The 18,651-nt window shown below is 37.7% G+C and overlaps 1 non-coding gene across 1 annotated transcript; it reads left to right on the forward strand.

The window, feature by feature from the left end:
- The first annotated feature begins 2,495 nt into the window (after nucleotides 1-2,495).
- On the forward strand, nucleotides 2,496-2,602 carry LOC115871050. The gene has a single exon (XR_004047039.1). It is a non-coding gene; the product is annotated as a U6 spliceosomal RNA (small nuclear RNA).
- The last annotated feature ends 16,049 nt before the right edge of the window (nucleotides 2,603-18,651 follow it).

An 18,651-nucleotide genomic window follows, 5' to 3' on the forward strand; every position in this document is an offset into this window, starting at 1 on the left:
AGACTGTTCTGATTTGCATATTTGTATATTCAACTGCTAGATTAACCATTTCAATTTGGATGTATGATAAACATTTCAAGCTTTACTGGCCACCCTCACCTCCCACTCCCATGCCCAAAATTCTGGACTCACGTCTTTTCCCATTTCTGTTGATGAAAATCCCATTTTTCCAGCTTTCAGGTCCAAAATCCTGAATTCTCTTTAATTATTTCTATCTTTAATATCATCTATCCTATCTATCAGGCAATACTAAAGCTGTAACTTCCATACTTAAATAGAAATGGACTTACTCCCACAAATCACCATTCCCAAAGTTGTCTAAACCATCATCTCTTGGTTGAATTACTAGTAGCTTCCTGATTTGTCTTCCTACTTCTACTGTTGGCTCTTTTCCAACCATACTGACATTTAATTTAAAGTGTAAGCCAGATAGTAAGACTTCTTAGGTTAAAACCCTATAATGTCTTCTTACTAAATTCACAGTAAGATACTCATCATTATTTGTCTGCGGTCATATTATTACCCTTCCCATGATACCTTGCTGGGCCTGGAACATTTCTGGCATTGTTCTGGAACTTTTCTTTTAAGACACTTGCTGCCCCTTATATCCAGCATATTAATCATGTGGCTAACTTTTTATCTCTCAAGTCTTTGTTCTACTATTTCCCTCCTTAATGAAGTCTTCCCTAACAGCCCCATTTGAAGTAAATGATCCATCCCTCTGATATTCATGATTTTCTTTATCCTGCTGTGCTTATCCTAAAGCCCTTATTAATTTTAAGCATTTTACAATTTATTAATTTAAGCATTATATAATTTATTGGGTTCCTAGCATATGGCCCAGTTTAACTTCACAAGAGCAGAAATCTTTGTGTTTTGTTGTTTATTTATTTGGTGTTTTGGTCCTTTATTTCAAGAAGTTAGAATGGTCTAACACATTTTAGGTTCTCCATAAATATTTGCCCATTTGTCAGTTTGTTGTGGTCTCATGGCTTTTGTGTTGCTGTGATGGTGGAGTTATGTCACTGGTATTTCAACTGCAGAGTTTCCAGCCTAAGAAGGAGGAAGAGACAGTCTACTTCTGAGGGATTCTCAATTTCAAACTCACTGCCACCAAGTCAATTTTGACTCAGAGTGACCCTATAGTACAGAATACAAATGCACCTATGGGTTTCTGAGACTAAATCTTTAGTAGAGGCAAAAGCCTCATCTTTCACCCATGGAGCACCTGGTTGTTTCAAACTGGTGACCTTGCATGAAGAAGCCCAGTGCATACCTTATTATAGCACCAGAGCTTGGACTCTTATCTTATGACCAGTAGTAAAAACATGTCTGACATAGTGCAAGAAGATGAGATTATCAAGTATGAAAGTACTCAAAATACAACTTTGAGCTTCCTGTTCAAAGTAAAGCTGATGTTAATGATATGGATGGAGCAAAGCTTTCAGGACCTTCATATGCGAACAGAATAGGAGTGAAAATGAGAAGAAGCAGTTTAAGAATTTATTAACAGTCAGTGATTTATTATTAATCAATGGAATATATGACTTTAGGAGTCTAGGAAAATTGGAAGTCATAAAAAAACTGAAACGGAACCCCAAAAGATTAAGACCTTTAGCATTAGTGAGTGGCAATAGACTGATATTAGCCATTTTTGAATCAGTCAATCATATGGTTTACTATGCTATGAAGTTCATATTGAAGAGGAATGGGCTTGCATTTATTATTTAAAAAAACATTTCAAAAGTATCTTGAAGTATAATGCTGTCCATGACAGCACAATATCTATCTGTCCACAAGGAAAACCAGCTAATAAAATTGTTATTCAAATTTATGCACCAACCATCAGTAATGAAGAAATTCAAGAATTCTGTCAACTTCTTCAATTTGAAATTATTCAGTTGTGTAATCAAGATGAATTGACAATTACTGGAGATTAAAACACAAAAGTTGAAAGTAAAAAAGGATTAGTTGGAAACTATGGCCTTGGCAATAGAAATGAATATAGAGGTCACATGATAAGATTTTGAAAGACCAACAGTGTTGCATTTCTTGTAACTTTTTCAGCAAAACAATGACAATACATCTGGACATCATCAGAGCTAATACTAAAAATCTCCAAAAAAATCTCAAACTCACTTCCATTGGGTTGTTTCTGACTCTGTATAGCACAGAGTAGAACTATCCCTGTCAGTTTCTGAAACTGTAAGTCTCTACTGATGTAGAAAGCCTTATACTTCTCCCTCAGGCCTTTCTAAGCTGACCTTGAGCTTAGAAACTCAACACATTACCCACTATTCCACCTGGACTCCCTGGGTAAAATACAAAGGGATCAAATTGACTACATCCATGGAAAGAAATGAAAGAGAATCTCAATATCAGCAGCCAAAACAAAACTAGGGACTAACTGTGGAACAGGTTATCAATTTCTCATATGAAAATTCAAGTTTAAGATTGAAAAAAAAATTAAAATAATCCTCAAGAGCCAAAATACGGTGCTTGCTTCAGTATCACATATGCTAAAATTGGAACAATACAGAGAATATTAGCATGACCCCTGAGCAAGGATGACATGCAAATTCATGAAGATTTCCATATTTTTAAGAATTTGCTAAGGCACATAATAGTTAAACCATCCAACTTTTAGGAAAAGGAGAAAATCATAAGAGCAGCTAAGTGGAAAAGTCTGTCACCTATAAAGATACTTGGATAAGAATATGCTCAGACATATCAGCAGACATCATGAAAAGGAGAGAGTGGAGAACAATGTCAACCCAAGAATCCTCTACCCTGCCAAACTTTCTATCAAGATAGATGGAGAAGTAAGTGTCTTCCTGGGCAAAGAAAAACTCAAAGAATATGTTAAAGGAAACCTAGCTGTACAAAAAATTCTTACCGACCCACTGTGGTAAGAACAACATTCATCAAGCACAAATAGGTGACCACCATATAGAGCAAGTCCACCCAGAGGTCAACACATTGAAAACAGCTCCCAAGATAACAGTGCAATGATGAAAAGAAGGCAAGAATAACCCCAACCCATACACAAACACACACACATATAATGCACTGACAAGAAAGGAAGTAGGTAAACATCTATCACAAACAGTACAAGATGACTTCACATTGTCCACAGATGGATGTAATAACTCTGAATACCAATGCTCTGAACTCATCCATTAAATGACAGAGACTAGCCAACTGGATTAGAAAACATAACCCATTGATGTGTCTACAAGAGGTACACCTCTAGCTCGCAGACAAAAATAGGCTAAGAATTAAAGGCTGGTGAAAATTTTACCAAAGAATGGCAATTCAAAAATGCCGGGGTTGCAGTCCTAATATCTGACAAAATTGATCTCAAGGTGAAAGCCATAATAGTAGATAAGGAGGGGGCATGATATAATGCAAAAGGGATCAGTGGACCAAAAACAAGTAGGCATAATAAATATATACATGTTCAATGAGAGATGCACAAAATTCATCAATCAAACTCCAAAAGATGAAAAAATAAATCACAGGCTTAACAATCACAGTAGGTGGCTTTGTTACCCCACTCTCTGAAAAAGATAGATCACAGGGAAAGAAGCTTAACAAGGAGGCTACAAAACTAAACTCTACAATTAGGTGACTTGACCTGATAGATATTTTTAGAGCTCTCCACTTGAATGCAAAATAAAAAAATAAATAAATCTTTTTAAGTGCATATGGCACATACTCAAAGATAGACCACATGTTGTGACACACATCGAGCCTGAGTAAATTCGAGCAAATAAAGATCAATCAGACTTCCTTCTTTGACCACTACACAATAAGGCTGGAAATCAATGAAAGGAAGGTTAAGAAAACAAGGACAAAGAATTGGAGGTTGAAAACTCCATTCTGCAAAATGAGTAGGCATTGGTCTAGATCAGGGATGAAATTAGGAAGATTTTAGAAACCAATAAGAATAAGAATACAACATACCAAAATCTTTGGGACGCAGCAAAAGCAGTTATCAGAGGAAGTTTGGTAGCAATAAATGCACACATGAAAAAGGAAGAGTTATTATACAGGAAGAGTCATAATGCCTCTACCAATTAGAGCCGAGTCAACACTAATCCTACTAATAGCAAAAGGAAGGAAATAATAAAAGCCAGGGCAGAGATAAATGGGGGAACCCATGAAATCAATGCAAAAAAATCTATGCAGCAAAAAGCTGGTTCTTTGAAAGGATAACAGAATCGACAGACCATTGGAAAACCTAACAAAAGAAAGGCAGAAACAAGCATCAATAGCCAGGATCAGGGATAAAACAGGGGGAATTACAATGGATCCTAATGAAATTAAAAGGCTAACTACAAAATACTATGAAGATCTGTACTCCAATGAGTTGAACAACTTGGAAGACATGGACAAATACTTGGAAAAACAAACCCTCCCTAGACTATCCCAGATGCATGTCAAGAATCTCAATAGACCCATAGCAATAGAAGAAACAGACAAGGTTATCAAAGAATTACCAGCAAAAAAAATCCCCTGGGCTAGATGGCTTCATAGAATTCTACTAAGCATTCAGAGAAGAACTGACACCAATCCTATACAAACTCTTACAGAACATAAAAATGAATGGCAAACTCCCAAATTCTTTCAACACTGATACCTAAAACAGGCAAGGATCCCACAAGAATTGAGAATGAAAGACTGATATATCTAATGAACAATGATGCAAAACTCCTTAACAAAATATTGACCAATATAATACAAACATTTATAAAACGAATAATTCATCATTACCAAGTGGGGTTCATTCTAGGGAGGCAGGGATGGTTCAACATCTGAAAGTCCATCAACATTATTCACCACATTGACAAGAATCACATGATAACATTGATAGATACAGAAAAAGCATTCAACAACATTGAACACCCATTTCTGTTTAAAACACTCAAGAAGATTGAAATGGAAGGAAAATTCCTCAAGTTGATACAAGCTGTACCTGAAAAACCAACTGCCAATGTAGTGGTCAATGAAGAAAAGATGGAGACGATCCCACCAAAAAGAGGGACTGGACAAGGATGCCCCTTGTCCCCACTTTTATACAACTTCATACTGGAGATCCTAGCTAACAACATAAGGGAAAGGAAAGACATTAGAGGTATTCGTCTGGGGAAAAAAAGAAGTGAAACTATCATTATTCACAGATGATATGATTTTATACATTGAAAACTAAAAAAGGTCCACGAGAGGAGTTGTAGAAGTGATAGAGAAATATGACAGAGTGGTGGGATACACGATTAATAAACAGAAGTCTATTGGATTGTTATATACATCAGATGAAATCACAGAGGAGGAGATCAAAAAGGAAGTACCCTTCATAATAGCCAAGAACAAATTGAAATATCTAGGGATCTATCTAAACAAAAACAAAAGATTTGTATGAAGAAAAAAACAGCACACTATTACAAGAAACCAAAAATACCTCCACAAATGGAAGAATATCCCATGCTCCTGGTTTGGAAGACTCAATATAGTAAAGATGTCAATCCTAGCCTACTATATAAGTTTAATGCTATCCCTATACAAATAACATCATCTTTCTTCAAGGAATTGGAAAAACTGACTACCAATTTCATATGGAGAGGCAAGAAGCCCAGAATTAACAAACTCCTCAAGAAGGACAACGTAAGAGGGTTTGCTTTACCTGACTTTAACACCTATTATACAGCCACAGTGGTCAAAACAGCAGGGTACTGGCATAACAACAGATACTCAGACCAGTGGAAAAGAACAGAAAATCCAGAAATAAAAGCATTAGCCTACAGACAACTGATCTTCAATAAGGGCCCCCAAAATATCAAATGGGCAGCGGATGTTCTCTTCAACAAGTGGTGCTTGAAAAAATGAATATCTACCTGTAGAAAATTGAAGCAAGACCCTCACCTCACTCCATGGATCACAGTAAAACCCCAAACTATTTAAGCCATTAATTAAGAAATTTGGATAAACCTAAGAACATTGATGCAGGGAATACATAGCCTATCAGAAATAGAGAAGACTTTGCTAAAAGAATAATAAGAGACCCTACAGACTGGGAAAACATCTTTAGCAATGACACATCAGACAAAGGCCTTATTACTAAAATCTATAATACTCTGCTAGCCTACAATAAGAAAAAAACCCAAATAGCTCATTTGTCCTTTTTCTTTATGTCTATCTATATAAGATAGGCAGGATAAACAAGCCTGAGGGGAAAACAATAATGATTCTGGGGGACATGGGAGAGGAGGAGGTGGGGGAAAGGGAGTGGGGAGCCAACAAACTCGGGAACAATAAGGGATTTAAAATTGATGGCGAGGAGGGTGTAGAATGCCTGGTGGGGTTTGATCAAGTGCAGTATACCCGAGAGGAATTACTAAGCTCTGAATGAAGGGGGAGCATGATAGTGGGACAGGAGGCAAGTAGAAGTAAATAGAGAGAAGAACTAGGAAGAAAAGCTATTTATAGAGGTATAAATATGGGCATGTATATATGTAAATATATTAATTTGCATTGATAGGGATATAGGTATATGTACATATAATTATCTTAAGTATTAAGGTAGCAGATGGACTTTGGGCCTCTACTCAAATCCTCCCTCAATACAAGAACACTTTGTTCTGATAACCTGGCACTCTGTGAGACTCACTTTCCTGATATGATTGCAGAAGATAAAATGGGTGCTTAAGCAAATGTGGTGAAGAAAACTGATGGTGTCCGGATATTAAAAGGTATAATATCTGGGTTCTTAAAGGCTTGAAGTTCTATCAGTGAATCAACTAAGCCCACATGGAGGAAACCCACTAGCCTGTGTGATCATGAGGTGCTGACGGGATCAGGTGTCAAGTTTCAGAAGATCCAAAACAAACAATTATATTGATGCAAATGAGAGGGATCAGAGTAGAGACCCAAAGCCCATCTGTAGACAATTGGACATCTCCTCACAGAAGGGTCACACAGAAGGGATCATTCAGCCAGGGTGCAATATAGCACCAATGAAATACACATTTCTCTAATTCTTGAATGTTTCTTCCCTCCCACCCCACCCCCCAACTATCATGACCCCATTTCTACCTTACATATCCAGCTAGAGCACGAACGCTGGTACAGATAAGAGCTCTTGACACAGGAATCCAGGCCACTGGTGGTTGATGGCAGGGGGAACAATGGGAAGGGGAACAAATAATTTCTCTTAAATATGTGGCCTCCTTAATATCTTCTACCTCAAAGGTAACTGTTGGGTAATATCTTAAAAAACAATTCGTGTATTTACTGTACTTTTACACAAATGATGCATGTGCCACATCAGTTTCCACCCACCCCAAATGCACAACCACCTTGTGCATTATTTTTCTGTGTTATGTGTGTGTGGGTGGGGTGGTGGTGGGTGGGTGGGTGTTATTTATGTGGTCTTGTTATTTTTGAAAAATATGGTATTATGTCATAACCTTTATCTTTGTGAGTCTCACACTATCTGGAGCTTATTCCTGGGTAAATGTCATTCTGATTCCATTAAGGTTAAATTTCAAACAGACAGTAAAGGGCAAAGCAAGAACTGAAAGCAATTACAGAGGGGAGTACACATCTGCTTCACTCGTGTGTCCATCTTGCTTGCTGCTGATGCTGCAGTGGATTAATCCTTTTTCAGAATTGCCTGAGCAGCTTAAATGGTAGGATTCTGTTAAACTACAAGATGAGTCCATTTTGGAATGAAGGCTAAAAATTAAGGTGCCCCAGATAAATCACCCCAATATCGAAGGGCATTTCTCCACTTCTCAGGAATCAGCAAAAGTTCCCTTGCTAAAAACACAACACATTGACCTTTAGATCCTAACCACAGATCTCTAATGTAAGTAACAGGGATATCAAAATCATGATCTATGGTTCATTCTGTGTAGAACATTAACCATATCAACCTTTATGCTGAGGTGACGCTCTAGAACTAAGTGGTGAGCACGTCTTTGGTGGAATAGTGAATTAGTGGTAAGAACTTGAAGCCTACACAATGATAATAGGAGGAATTTTTTAAAGTGCTTAGATATGGAAGAGACTATTTTTCCTAGTCAAGTGTTTGGAGTTTTATTTTGATGTTTTTTAGACTCAGTTATAAAAATTGAATCCATGGTAGTTTACCACCTGATGCTGCTAGAAATGCCACTTAATTGCATTTATGACAATTTACCATACATTGAGAAGAGCCACATTTCTGTCTAAGTAGAGGCCTGCTTTTTTTAAATGCATATCTTTTAAGTGCCTGCCTCACTCCAATGGATAATACACGATCCACTTACTGTTTCATTGTCTCCCTCCGTCAGACACCACTGAAATGAGCGTGTTCAAGATAATGCCAACTAATCGAATAAATTAGGTAGTTTTTTATTTTAACAGTGACAGGAATAATGTACATTTATTGCCATTTAAATAGTCCTCCACTATGCCTTTTGAGGCTCTTCTGTCTATGAGAATGGGTTTTAAGAAAATTAAAAACCCTTTGAGAAAGTCACATCTGGGAACTGTTTGTAATGACTTGACATGCTCTTGAGAGCTTTCAAGCATGAAACTCCGCTAGATAGGACCATTGCCACTTCCTGTGGCAGTCTTTCTCCATCTCTACCTGGGAGAAAACACTGAACTTTTGCTTGCATGTGGTATCATCTATACTGTTCTATAGTTCGGACATTCTGTTAGTTCACCTTTGTTTGGAATGGGTACAGATATGGAATTATTCTAATCAGTTGGCCAAGTTGCTGTCCTCCAAATTTCCTGGCCTAGATGAAAGCTTTCAGTGTGCTTGTTCAGCTTGTTGAACATTTCAAGTATCATCCCATCAATTCCTGAAGCTTTGCTTTTGGCTAATGCTTTCAGTGAAGCTTGAGCTTCTTCCTTCAGCACTATTGGTTCTGACTCATATGCTACCTCCTCAAATGGTGGAATCTTGATTAGTTCTTTTTGGTATACTGACACTTTGTATCCTTTCCACCTTCTCTTGAACTTACATATAAGAAATTGCTAGTGTGTTCCATAGTTTTCTTTTAATTTTATTTTGAGCTTCTCTGTAGTTTTTATCACAGATGTATTCAATTTGATTTTTGAATACTCCATCAGGTGAACCCCCATGTATACTCCTGGTTTATTTCATTGAACAACAATTTTTGGGAGGAAATTGTTGATATTTCAAAATTCTAACTCGTGATCTCCAATTTCATTTCTATCACATGGTCATGCCTTATTAATATACCTTCTTGTTTGTCTCTATTTTCATTCCAATTGCCAATAATTACCAATGCAGGGGGAGATAGGGGGAACCGAATGCAATGATTGCCATATACCCCACCAAAGGGGGACAAACAACAGAAACTGGGGCGAATGGAGACAGTAGACAGTGTAAAGTATGAAAATAAAATTAACTTATACATTATCAAAGATTTGTGAGGGGAGGGGGGAGGGGAAAAAGAGGAGGTGATGCAAAGGGCTCAAGTAGAAAGAAAATGTTTTGTAAATGATGATTGCAACGTATGTACAATTGTGCTTCATACCATTGATGTATGGATTGTATAAGAGCTGTTAGAGCCCCCAATAAAATTATTTATTAAAATAAAAAATTCTCAATGCATCTTGATTGCTTGTTTGGTCAATTTCAGACTAAAGCTATACTGGCTTCAGTGTTTGTTTTGTAAATTTGTGTAATCATTTGATTTATTGGATTTCTTTGAATATGGACAGCTATTCTCTTATCACAGACAGCATTGTACTTCAAGATATGTCTTGAAGTGTTCTTTTTGATAATGAATGCAATGCCAATCATCTTGAATTTTCATTCACAGTGTAAACCACATTATTATCTGATATAAAAAAGCCGACACCAGTCCACTTCAGTTCCCTAATATCTAGGATATTGATCATTTTGCTTTCCAGTTTTAATGGCTTCCTAGGAGTCCTTGTAGTGGAGTGGTTATGAATTGGGCTGCGATCTGCATGGTTGCTGCTTGAAACTACCAGTAGCTGCGAGGCAGAAAGACTGGGTTCTCTCCTCTGCTAACAATTAGTCTCAGAAATCCCCAGGAGGTTGCTGTGAGTCAGTGTTGAAACAACGGCAGTGAGTTTGGTTTTGGCATTCCCATTTTCATAGATCCATACACATTATGTCGCAATTATTAATAGATATGTTAGCTGCTGCTTCTCACTTTTGAGTCATACTCCATTAGCAAATGAAGGCTCTGGAAACTTTAGCCCTCTATGACATTGTGGTTGACTCTATTTTGAGAAAGACAATTCACCTTCAATGGTATTTTGAGTCTCTTCCTACTTGAGGGGCTCATCGTTGGGTACTAAATTTGACAATGCTCTACTGCTATTCATAAGATTTTTAGTCTATTTGACAAGGTTCCATTGTTCCTTATAAGGTTTTCAGTGGCTAATCACTCAGAAATGGACATCATAGTCCTTTGTTGGAGTTTGTGCTTCAGGATGCCTGGTGGCATAGTGGTTACAAGTTGGAGAGCTACCTGCACACTAAGAAGCCATTAGCTGCTCTGCAGGAGAAAGAAGTTTCTACTTTCAGAAAAATGATCCATCTAAGAAACACATAAAGGCAGTTCTACTTTGTCCTATAGGGTTGCCATGAGTTGGATTCAATTCAATTACACTGAGTATTTCTCTCTTTCTTTCATCTATTCTTAGTTGGAAAGCTCTGCTAAAGTCCTTGGGTGGCCCTCATGTCTTTTTTTTTTTTATTTTTATACCAGTGACATAGGTTGTAGCATCTATCTTAGCAATATGTAAGCTACCACAGTATGGCAATCTAATAGACAAGTAGTGGCCTCATCACCACTAAAAGTTCATTTTATGATGGTATACTCACCCACCCAATGGAATTTTTTTCAAAGTTATGTATTTAAATTTTTTTAACCAAACAACTGTATCTCCATCAAAGTACTCTCCATTACACTTAATACATTTGCCAAATCTTCAATTCCATTCTTGGCAACAGTTTTCAAACTCATCTGTTTCAATGGCTGACAGCACATCCCTTGTTTTTCCCCTCACCTCTTCTATACCATCAAATCTCTGTACTTTCATGTTCCTCTTCATTCACAGAAACAAAAAGAAGTCGCACAGAGTGAGGTTCACATGAGTCAGGTGCATGGGGCAAGAGAGGCATGCTGTATTTTTGCCAGAAACTGGTGCACTGAGATGGCTCTGTGAGCAGGTGCATTGTCATAGTGGCAATACCATTCCCCTGGTCTGCCACAAATCAGGCCTTTTTGTCACATGCTGTTAGGCAATCTTTTCAGAACCTCTAAATCGAAAGCTTGATTAACAGTCTGACTTGGTGGAATGAACTCCAAGTGCACTATCCCCCTCACATCAAAAGAACAAATGACCATCGTTTCTTGGGGGTACCCCCTCGAAATCAAAGCCCATCATCTTCTAGGTTATAGTCTTCCCCTCTGGGCCTTCTGTTCCCTTAGCTCTTTCTCTCTTACATTGGAGAAAGTAGTAATTCCAAAAAGAATTTTGAAAATTAATTTTTCATTAGAAGAAAATGATGGTCAAAACGTTCAAAATAAAAGTAGCACAGTTACATTTTAATAGTCTTGCACCATTCATTCATTATAGTCACATGAATTAAAGGAGAAAATGAATCAATCATAATGATGTATTTCCATTTTTAAAGGAAATAACCACATTGCTTAATGTTTCAGCTACATATATGAAGGGATTTTTAAAAATCTATGGGAAAATAGAGCAAAAAGATAATTATATTTTTCTATGAGTTATTAAAGTCTCCCTCATATGGTCATACAATAATACCTGGTTGAATCCCATTTTACGTTGACCTATACATTAGTTTTTAGAAAAATAAAAGTATGGTATGCAATAAAGAATTGAGTTTTTAAAATAGGAAATATACAAATTTTGTTGTCATACAGGAAGATATTGGGGAAACTGGTGAAACATAAAATGTATAGATTCAATAATAATAGTTTATAATAGCTTGATTTTGGTAATTATATCCTGTTTACATAAGAGAATGTCCTTGTTCACACTGGCAATACATACTGAAGTATGTATTAAAGGAATGTGCTACAACTTATTCTTGCATGGTTCAGAAAAATTAATTTGTATATAAATATGCATATATATTTACATGTATTTGTTGGGGGGCAGGGAAAGGGAGAGTGGGAGCGCATATGGTGAAATGTTAATAACTGGTTAATCTAGGTGCAAGGTAGGGGCTTTGGTGGCATAGTGGGTTATTCGTTGGGCTGCTAACTATATGGTGACTAGTTTGAAACTATTCTAAGGGAGAAAGTTGAGGCTTGATACTCCTGTAAAGACTTGTAGTCTTGGAAACCCAGAGGGCAGTTCTATCCTGTTTTATAGGATCACTGTGAGTTGTCGTTGAGTTGATAGCAGTGAGTTTGGAAAAAGGTATATAGTATACATTTTGTTGTACTGTTCTTGAAAATTTTCTATAAATTTGAAATTATTGCAAAATACAAACATACACAGCAAATAATTAGTAGATGCAAACAAAAACTGCCTTACATTACTGTTTTCCTTACATCCACACTCTGTATAATTTTAAGATGAGCATTTATTTGATGATTTTAATAGAAATGACAGATGATGCTGTGTAGAGTTTTTATTTATAAATTATGTGGTGTCATGGTTACAGGAGCATCACTAAAAATTTAAATGGGGTGAGGGAAATAAAAAGCTAAATTAATTGTCCTTTCATTTAGAATCAGTGCTCTTCAAAGTAATTATGCATTCCAAATCATTTTAATGCATATTCGTAATGAATATGACTTTGCATGAATCTGCATGGAAATCGTTGCTCAATTCAATGTAATAATTATTCATTGAAAGCCTGAAGATCCCAAGATGTTAATTTCCTTATTGACTTGCACATTCATTTTACATCAAACAAATATATTAATAGTTGTGGTTTATGAAGGATTAATTGACATTTATTAAGCACTTCCAATTGGCTAAGCTGTCCACATGAGATAGGAGAGAGTAGCTATTTGTTTTCAAGGTGTTTTCCTCAGACAGAGAAATGAAGACAGTGTGAGCATAGCTGGCCCTGTGCCAGCCTTTAATAAACTGCCTGCTTCCTTCCACCAGATGGGGAAGAGAAAGCAGATGAGGTGATGTGCTTAGGGAAAGGGGAGCGTGCACAGGTGAGCATATGGGCACCTTCTACCTGCAAGAAGCCTCCTCCACTGTCACCTCCAGGAATGCCATTTATTTGGGATGTGTTGTCATTCAGAAGACACTTCTCTGTGGCTCACCTCAGGATGACTTTGAAAAACTGAGGCACTCTGGAGGATGCTTTTGGCCGCAGCTGAAGCTGTGTGGCAGATGGCAGATTTGGGAAGCAAGCGGCTTGCCTGGCAAGCTGAGCAGTGAGAAGATGCTCAGATGGCCCGAGGAATTCATGGATCTCTTTTGTTGCCTTCCTGCCTTCCGGTTCAGCTTGACACTTAACTACATCAGAAGGTTTTCTTGGAATAACTTCAGTTCACAGACTCATTCCCTTTTATTAAATGATGCTCATAGAAGAATCAGACATTGATCTGCCACAAAAAGAAATCTTCAGAATACTGCGTGGAGTAATATAGGGTATGAGGGAAGCAACATAGAATAACATGCTATGGTAGAGGAGATGAAAGTCCATGCAGCAAAGGGAAATATAAGAGCTAATAGATGAGGTAACAGAAGCAAAACACAAGATCACTGACCTCACCAACATACTCTAAGAGGCAGAGAATTGTACGAGTGACCTCGAGGACATTCAGACAGACTTCAACAAATGAGAAAGACAGTCAAACAAGATACTCAAAGAGGTGGAAGAGAACCTGAGGTCAATGACAGATCCTGTGAAGAGGAACAATATTCAAATAATTGGTCTGCCAGAATAAGATACAACAAAGAAGTCAACAGCTAAATTAGTGAGGGAATTTCTGGAATCAAACTTCCTAACTTTAATGAGTGAGAATCAGACACTCATATAGGAAGCATAGAGGACACCAATTAGACTAAAGCCCAGGACAAGCTCACTAAGGCACATAATAGTTAAATTATCCAACTTTGAGGAAAAAGAAAAAAATTTAAGAGCAGCAAGAGAAAGAATGGCAGTCACATACAATGGTGCTCAGGTAAGAATATGCTCATTCATATCAGCAGATACCATGTAGAGGAGGAGAGAGTGGAGTAACATCTTCCGAAAGCTGAAGAAGAAAAAAAAGGGAACCCGAGAATCCTCTACCTTGCCAAATTATCTATTTTGATAGACAGTGAAGTAAGAGTCTTCCAGGACAAGGAAAAACTAAAAAAATATGCCATAAGACACCCAACCACGTAGAAAATCCTTTCCAACTCATTATGGTCAGAAGACCAACATCCACCAAGTACAAACAGGAAACTGCTGTATGATGAAACTCCAACTCAGAAGTCAACATGCTGAACACAATTACCTAGATAACATTGCCTCAGAGAGAAAAGGCTAGAATGAATCTCCCCACACAAACATAGCACACTGATAAGAATGGAGATAGGAAAACACCCAACATAAAAGGTACAAGATGACAGTAATGAATCCAGAGAGGATAATAATAATTCTGAATGTCAACATCCTCAATTTGCCCATTAAAAGACAGAGGTTATCATACTGGCTCAGAAAATATAACCCATCAATCTGTTGCCTGCAAGAGACACATCTTAAGTTCACAGACTAAGAATAAAAGGTTGGCGGAAAATATACCAGGCAAACAGCAATTTTTAAAAAGCAGGGGTTGCAATCCTAATCTCCATAAAAATTGAACTCAAGTTGCAAACCATAATAATAGACAAGGATGGTCACTATATAATGCTCAAAGGATCAGTAGACCAGGGACAAGTGAGCATAACAAATACATATGTACCTAATGAGAGTCCTGCAAAATTTGTCAAACAATTAATAGGATGAAAAAAGAAATCACAGACTCAATAATCATAGTAGGTGACTTTAATATTCTGCTATCAGAGAAAGATAGATCACTGGGAAAGGAGGATACAGAACTAAACACTACGATTAGGTGACTGGATCTGATAGAAATATATAGAATTATCCATCCAAATGCAAAAAAAAAAATAAAATAATTCACAGTCTTTTCATGTGCACATGACTCATTTTCAAAAATAGACCACATGCTGGGGCACAAGTTGATCCTGAGTAAATTCAAACACATAGAGTTTACTCAGACATCTGTCTCTGACTACTATAACATAAAGCTGGAGATCAACAAAAGGACAACCAGAAAAACAAGAGCAAACAATTGGAAGATCAATAATGATCTTCTGTAACATGAATGGGTACTGACCCAGCTTAGAGAGGAGTTTAGGAAGTTTCTAGAAATGAATGAGAATGAGCACACCACATCCCAAAACCTATGGGATACAATAAAAGCAGTTATCAGAGGACGTTTGATAGCAATTAATGCATATATGAAAAAGGAAGAGAGACTTATGACAGATGGGCTTTCATAAACCTCTAGTAACTAGAACAAAGCCAGCAGAAAACCCCCTCCAATAGCAAAAGAAAAGAAGTAATAAAAATCAGGGCAGAGTTAAACAAGTGGGAAGAGAACATGCAAAATATCAATGCATGAGAAAGCTGGTTCTTTGAAAGGATCAACAGAATTGAAAGGCCACTGGTAAGTATAACCAAGGCAAGGGAGGAGCAAACATCAATACAAAGGTTGAGGGAGGAAGTTGGGAAATTATAATGGACCCCAATGAGATTAAAAGGATAATCTCAAAGTACTATGAAAGTCTGTATTCTAATGAATTCAACAACTTGGAAGACATGGATGTATACTTGGAAAAACAATCCCTAGATTATCCCACATACAGGTCATGAACCTCAACAGGCCCATAGCAAAAGAAGAAATAGATACAGTTATCAGGAAACTACCAACGAAAAAGATTCTGGACCAGATAACTTCACAGGAGAATTCTACCAAGCATTCCGAGAAGAGCTGACACTGATCCTCCACAAATTATTCCAGAGCATAAAAAAAAGATGGTGTGGTAGTTACATAACCTGATGTCAATTTGAGGATTAAGAATGAAGGGGTGAAGTCTAGCCTGTCAATCAGGATATAGCCAATGAGGCCTCTGTGTGGGGATGGCCTTCACCTGAGGATTCTGGGAACTCCTGTATTCCTCCTTGGAGGCGGGAGACACTTTCTCTTGGCTCACTCCCTGTGAGACATCCCTGTGTAGATGAAGACACATGGAGAGAGTCTGATGGAGCCAGACCTCTGGAGCTGGAGAAGCCACGTGGAGAACCCTGCCAGCGCTGAGATGCTCACAATGGCATTGGATTCACAAGGCTTCCCACCCACTGGCCTGTGATCTTCCTGCATTCCGCATGATTGCATGTGTTTCGTGAATCAGAAGAGGACTTTATAGATTGGTATTGGATATAGGGGCTAATATTAGACTTATGGACTTGATCTGGACTGGGCTGGGCTGTTTTCCCAATACTCAACTGCTCTTGTATTTAAAGCTCTTTCTTATACACATATGCATGTTTATGAATTTGTTTCTCTAGTCTACCCAGACTAACACATATGGCAAACTCCCAAACTCATTCGACGAAGCCAGTATAACTTTGATACCCAAACAGGGCAAGGATCCCACAGGAAAAGAGAACTATAGACCAATATCTCTAATTTGCATAGATGCAAAAATCCTTAACAAAATATTGGCCAATAGAATACAAAAGTATATGAAATGTATCATCCATCATCATCAGGTGGGATTCATTCCAGGGATGCAGGGATGGTTCAACATGTGAAAATCCATAAACATTATTTGCTACATTGAAAAGAAAAAGGATAAGAATCACATGATTCTTATCAATAGATGTAGAAAAATCATTTGGCAACATCCAACATTTCTAATGAAGACACTCAAGAAGATAGTAATGGAAAGAAAATTCCTCAAGTTAACACAAGCTATCAACAAAAATCCAGTAGCCAACATCACAGTCAATGGAGAAAAGACAAAAACAATCCCACTGAAAAAGGGGACCAGGCAAGGATGTTCCTTGTCCCTACTTTTATTCAACATTGTACTGGAGGTTGTAGCTAACAACATAAGGCAGCGAAATGACAAAGGTATCTGGCTGGGAGAGCAGGAGGTGAAACCATCACTATTTGCAGACAACTTGATTATATACATTGAAAGTCCCCAAAACTCCACAATAGGAGTTCTGGCAGCCATAAAGGAATATGGGAGAGTGGCAGGATACAAGGTTAGCAAACAGAAGTCTATTAGTTTGCTACATACATCAGACAAGACTATGGAAGAGGAGATCAAGAAGGCAGTACCCTTCACAATAGCCAAGAACAAATTGAAGTATCTAGGGATATATTTAACCAAAACCACAAAAGACTTATACAAGGAAAACTAAAGAACCCTACTACAGGAAACCAAAATCAATCTTCACAAACACAAGAATATCCCATGCTTGTGGATTGGAAGACTCAATATAGTAAAGGTGTCTATCTTACCCAAGACACTTTGTAAGTTTAATGGTATCCTGATCCACATACCAGCAACCTTCTTCAAAGAATTGAAAAAACTGACCATCAATTTCATATGGAGAGGGAAAAACCCAGAATTAGCAGAGGATTCCTTAAGTAGAAGGACAAAGTTGGAGGGCTTGCCTTACCTGACTTTAACACCCACTACACAGCCATTGTGGTCAAAATAGCATGGCACTGGAATAATAACACACAATCAGACCAGTGGAAAAGAACCAGGAACCCCAGAAATAAAACCATCAGCAAATAGACAACTGATCTTTGACAAAGGACCAAAAAGCATAAAGTGGGAGGTGGATGCCCTCTATAACAAGAGAGTAACAAGAAAGCCCCAGACTGGGAGAGGATTTTGAACAGTGCCACAACAGACAAAGGGCTTATTACTAAAGTCTACAATACCCTCCTAGCCTGCAAAAAGAAGAAAAAGGTAAACCCCTGAGGGAGTGGGCAAAAGACTTGAATAGAAGTTTCACTAAGGAGGAGACCTGAATGACCAATAAACATGAGAAAATGGTCTCGATCATTAGCCATCAGAGAAATGAAAATTAAACCACCATGAGATACTATCGAAAACCCTTGAGGATAGCCCAAATTAGAAAATCAGAGAGCAACAAATGTTGGAGGGGATGTGGTGAGATAGGATCATTACTGGTAGTTATGTAGATATATACAGCCTCTGTGGAAAGTGATCTGGCTTTATTTAAAGCAAATGGAAATTGAGCTAACTTATGACCCAGCTATCTCTCTACTGGGCATATACCCAGAAGAGGTAGGAAATAGACCACAAATAGTCATCTGAGCCCCAATGTTTATTGTGGTGCTATTCACAATGGCAAAGAATTGGAAACAACCTAAATTTCCATTGATAGATGAATGGATTAGAAAACTCTGGCACGTACAAACAATGGAGTACTATGCATCACTAAAAAGCAAAGATGATCACATGAAGCACATTGCCTCATGGGAAGAGTTGGAGGAAATAATGCTAAACGAAGTTAGTCAATCACAAAAGGACAAGTACAACATGAGT

This window comes from Echinops telfairi, unplaced genomic scaffold, assembly GCF_000313985.2.
Source record: "Echinops telfairi isolate 266 unplaced genomic scaffold, ASM31398v2 ScPeMD7_3533;HRSCAF=4204_0, whole genome shotgun sequence".
Classification (NCBI taxonomy): domain Eukaryota; kingdom Metazoa; phylum Chordata; class Mammalia; order Afrosoricida; family Tenrecidae; genus Echinops; species Echinops telfairi.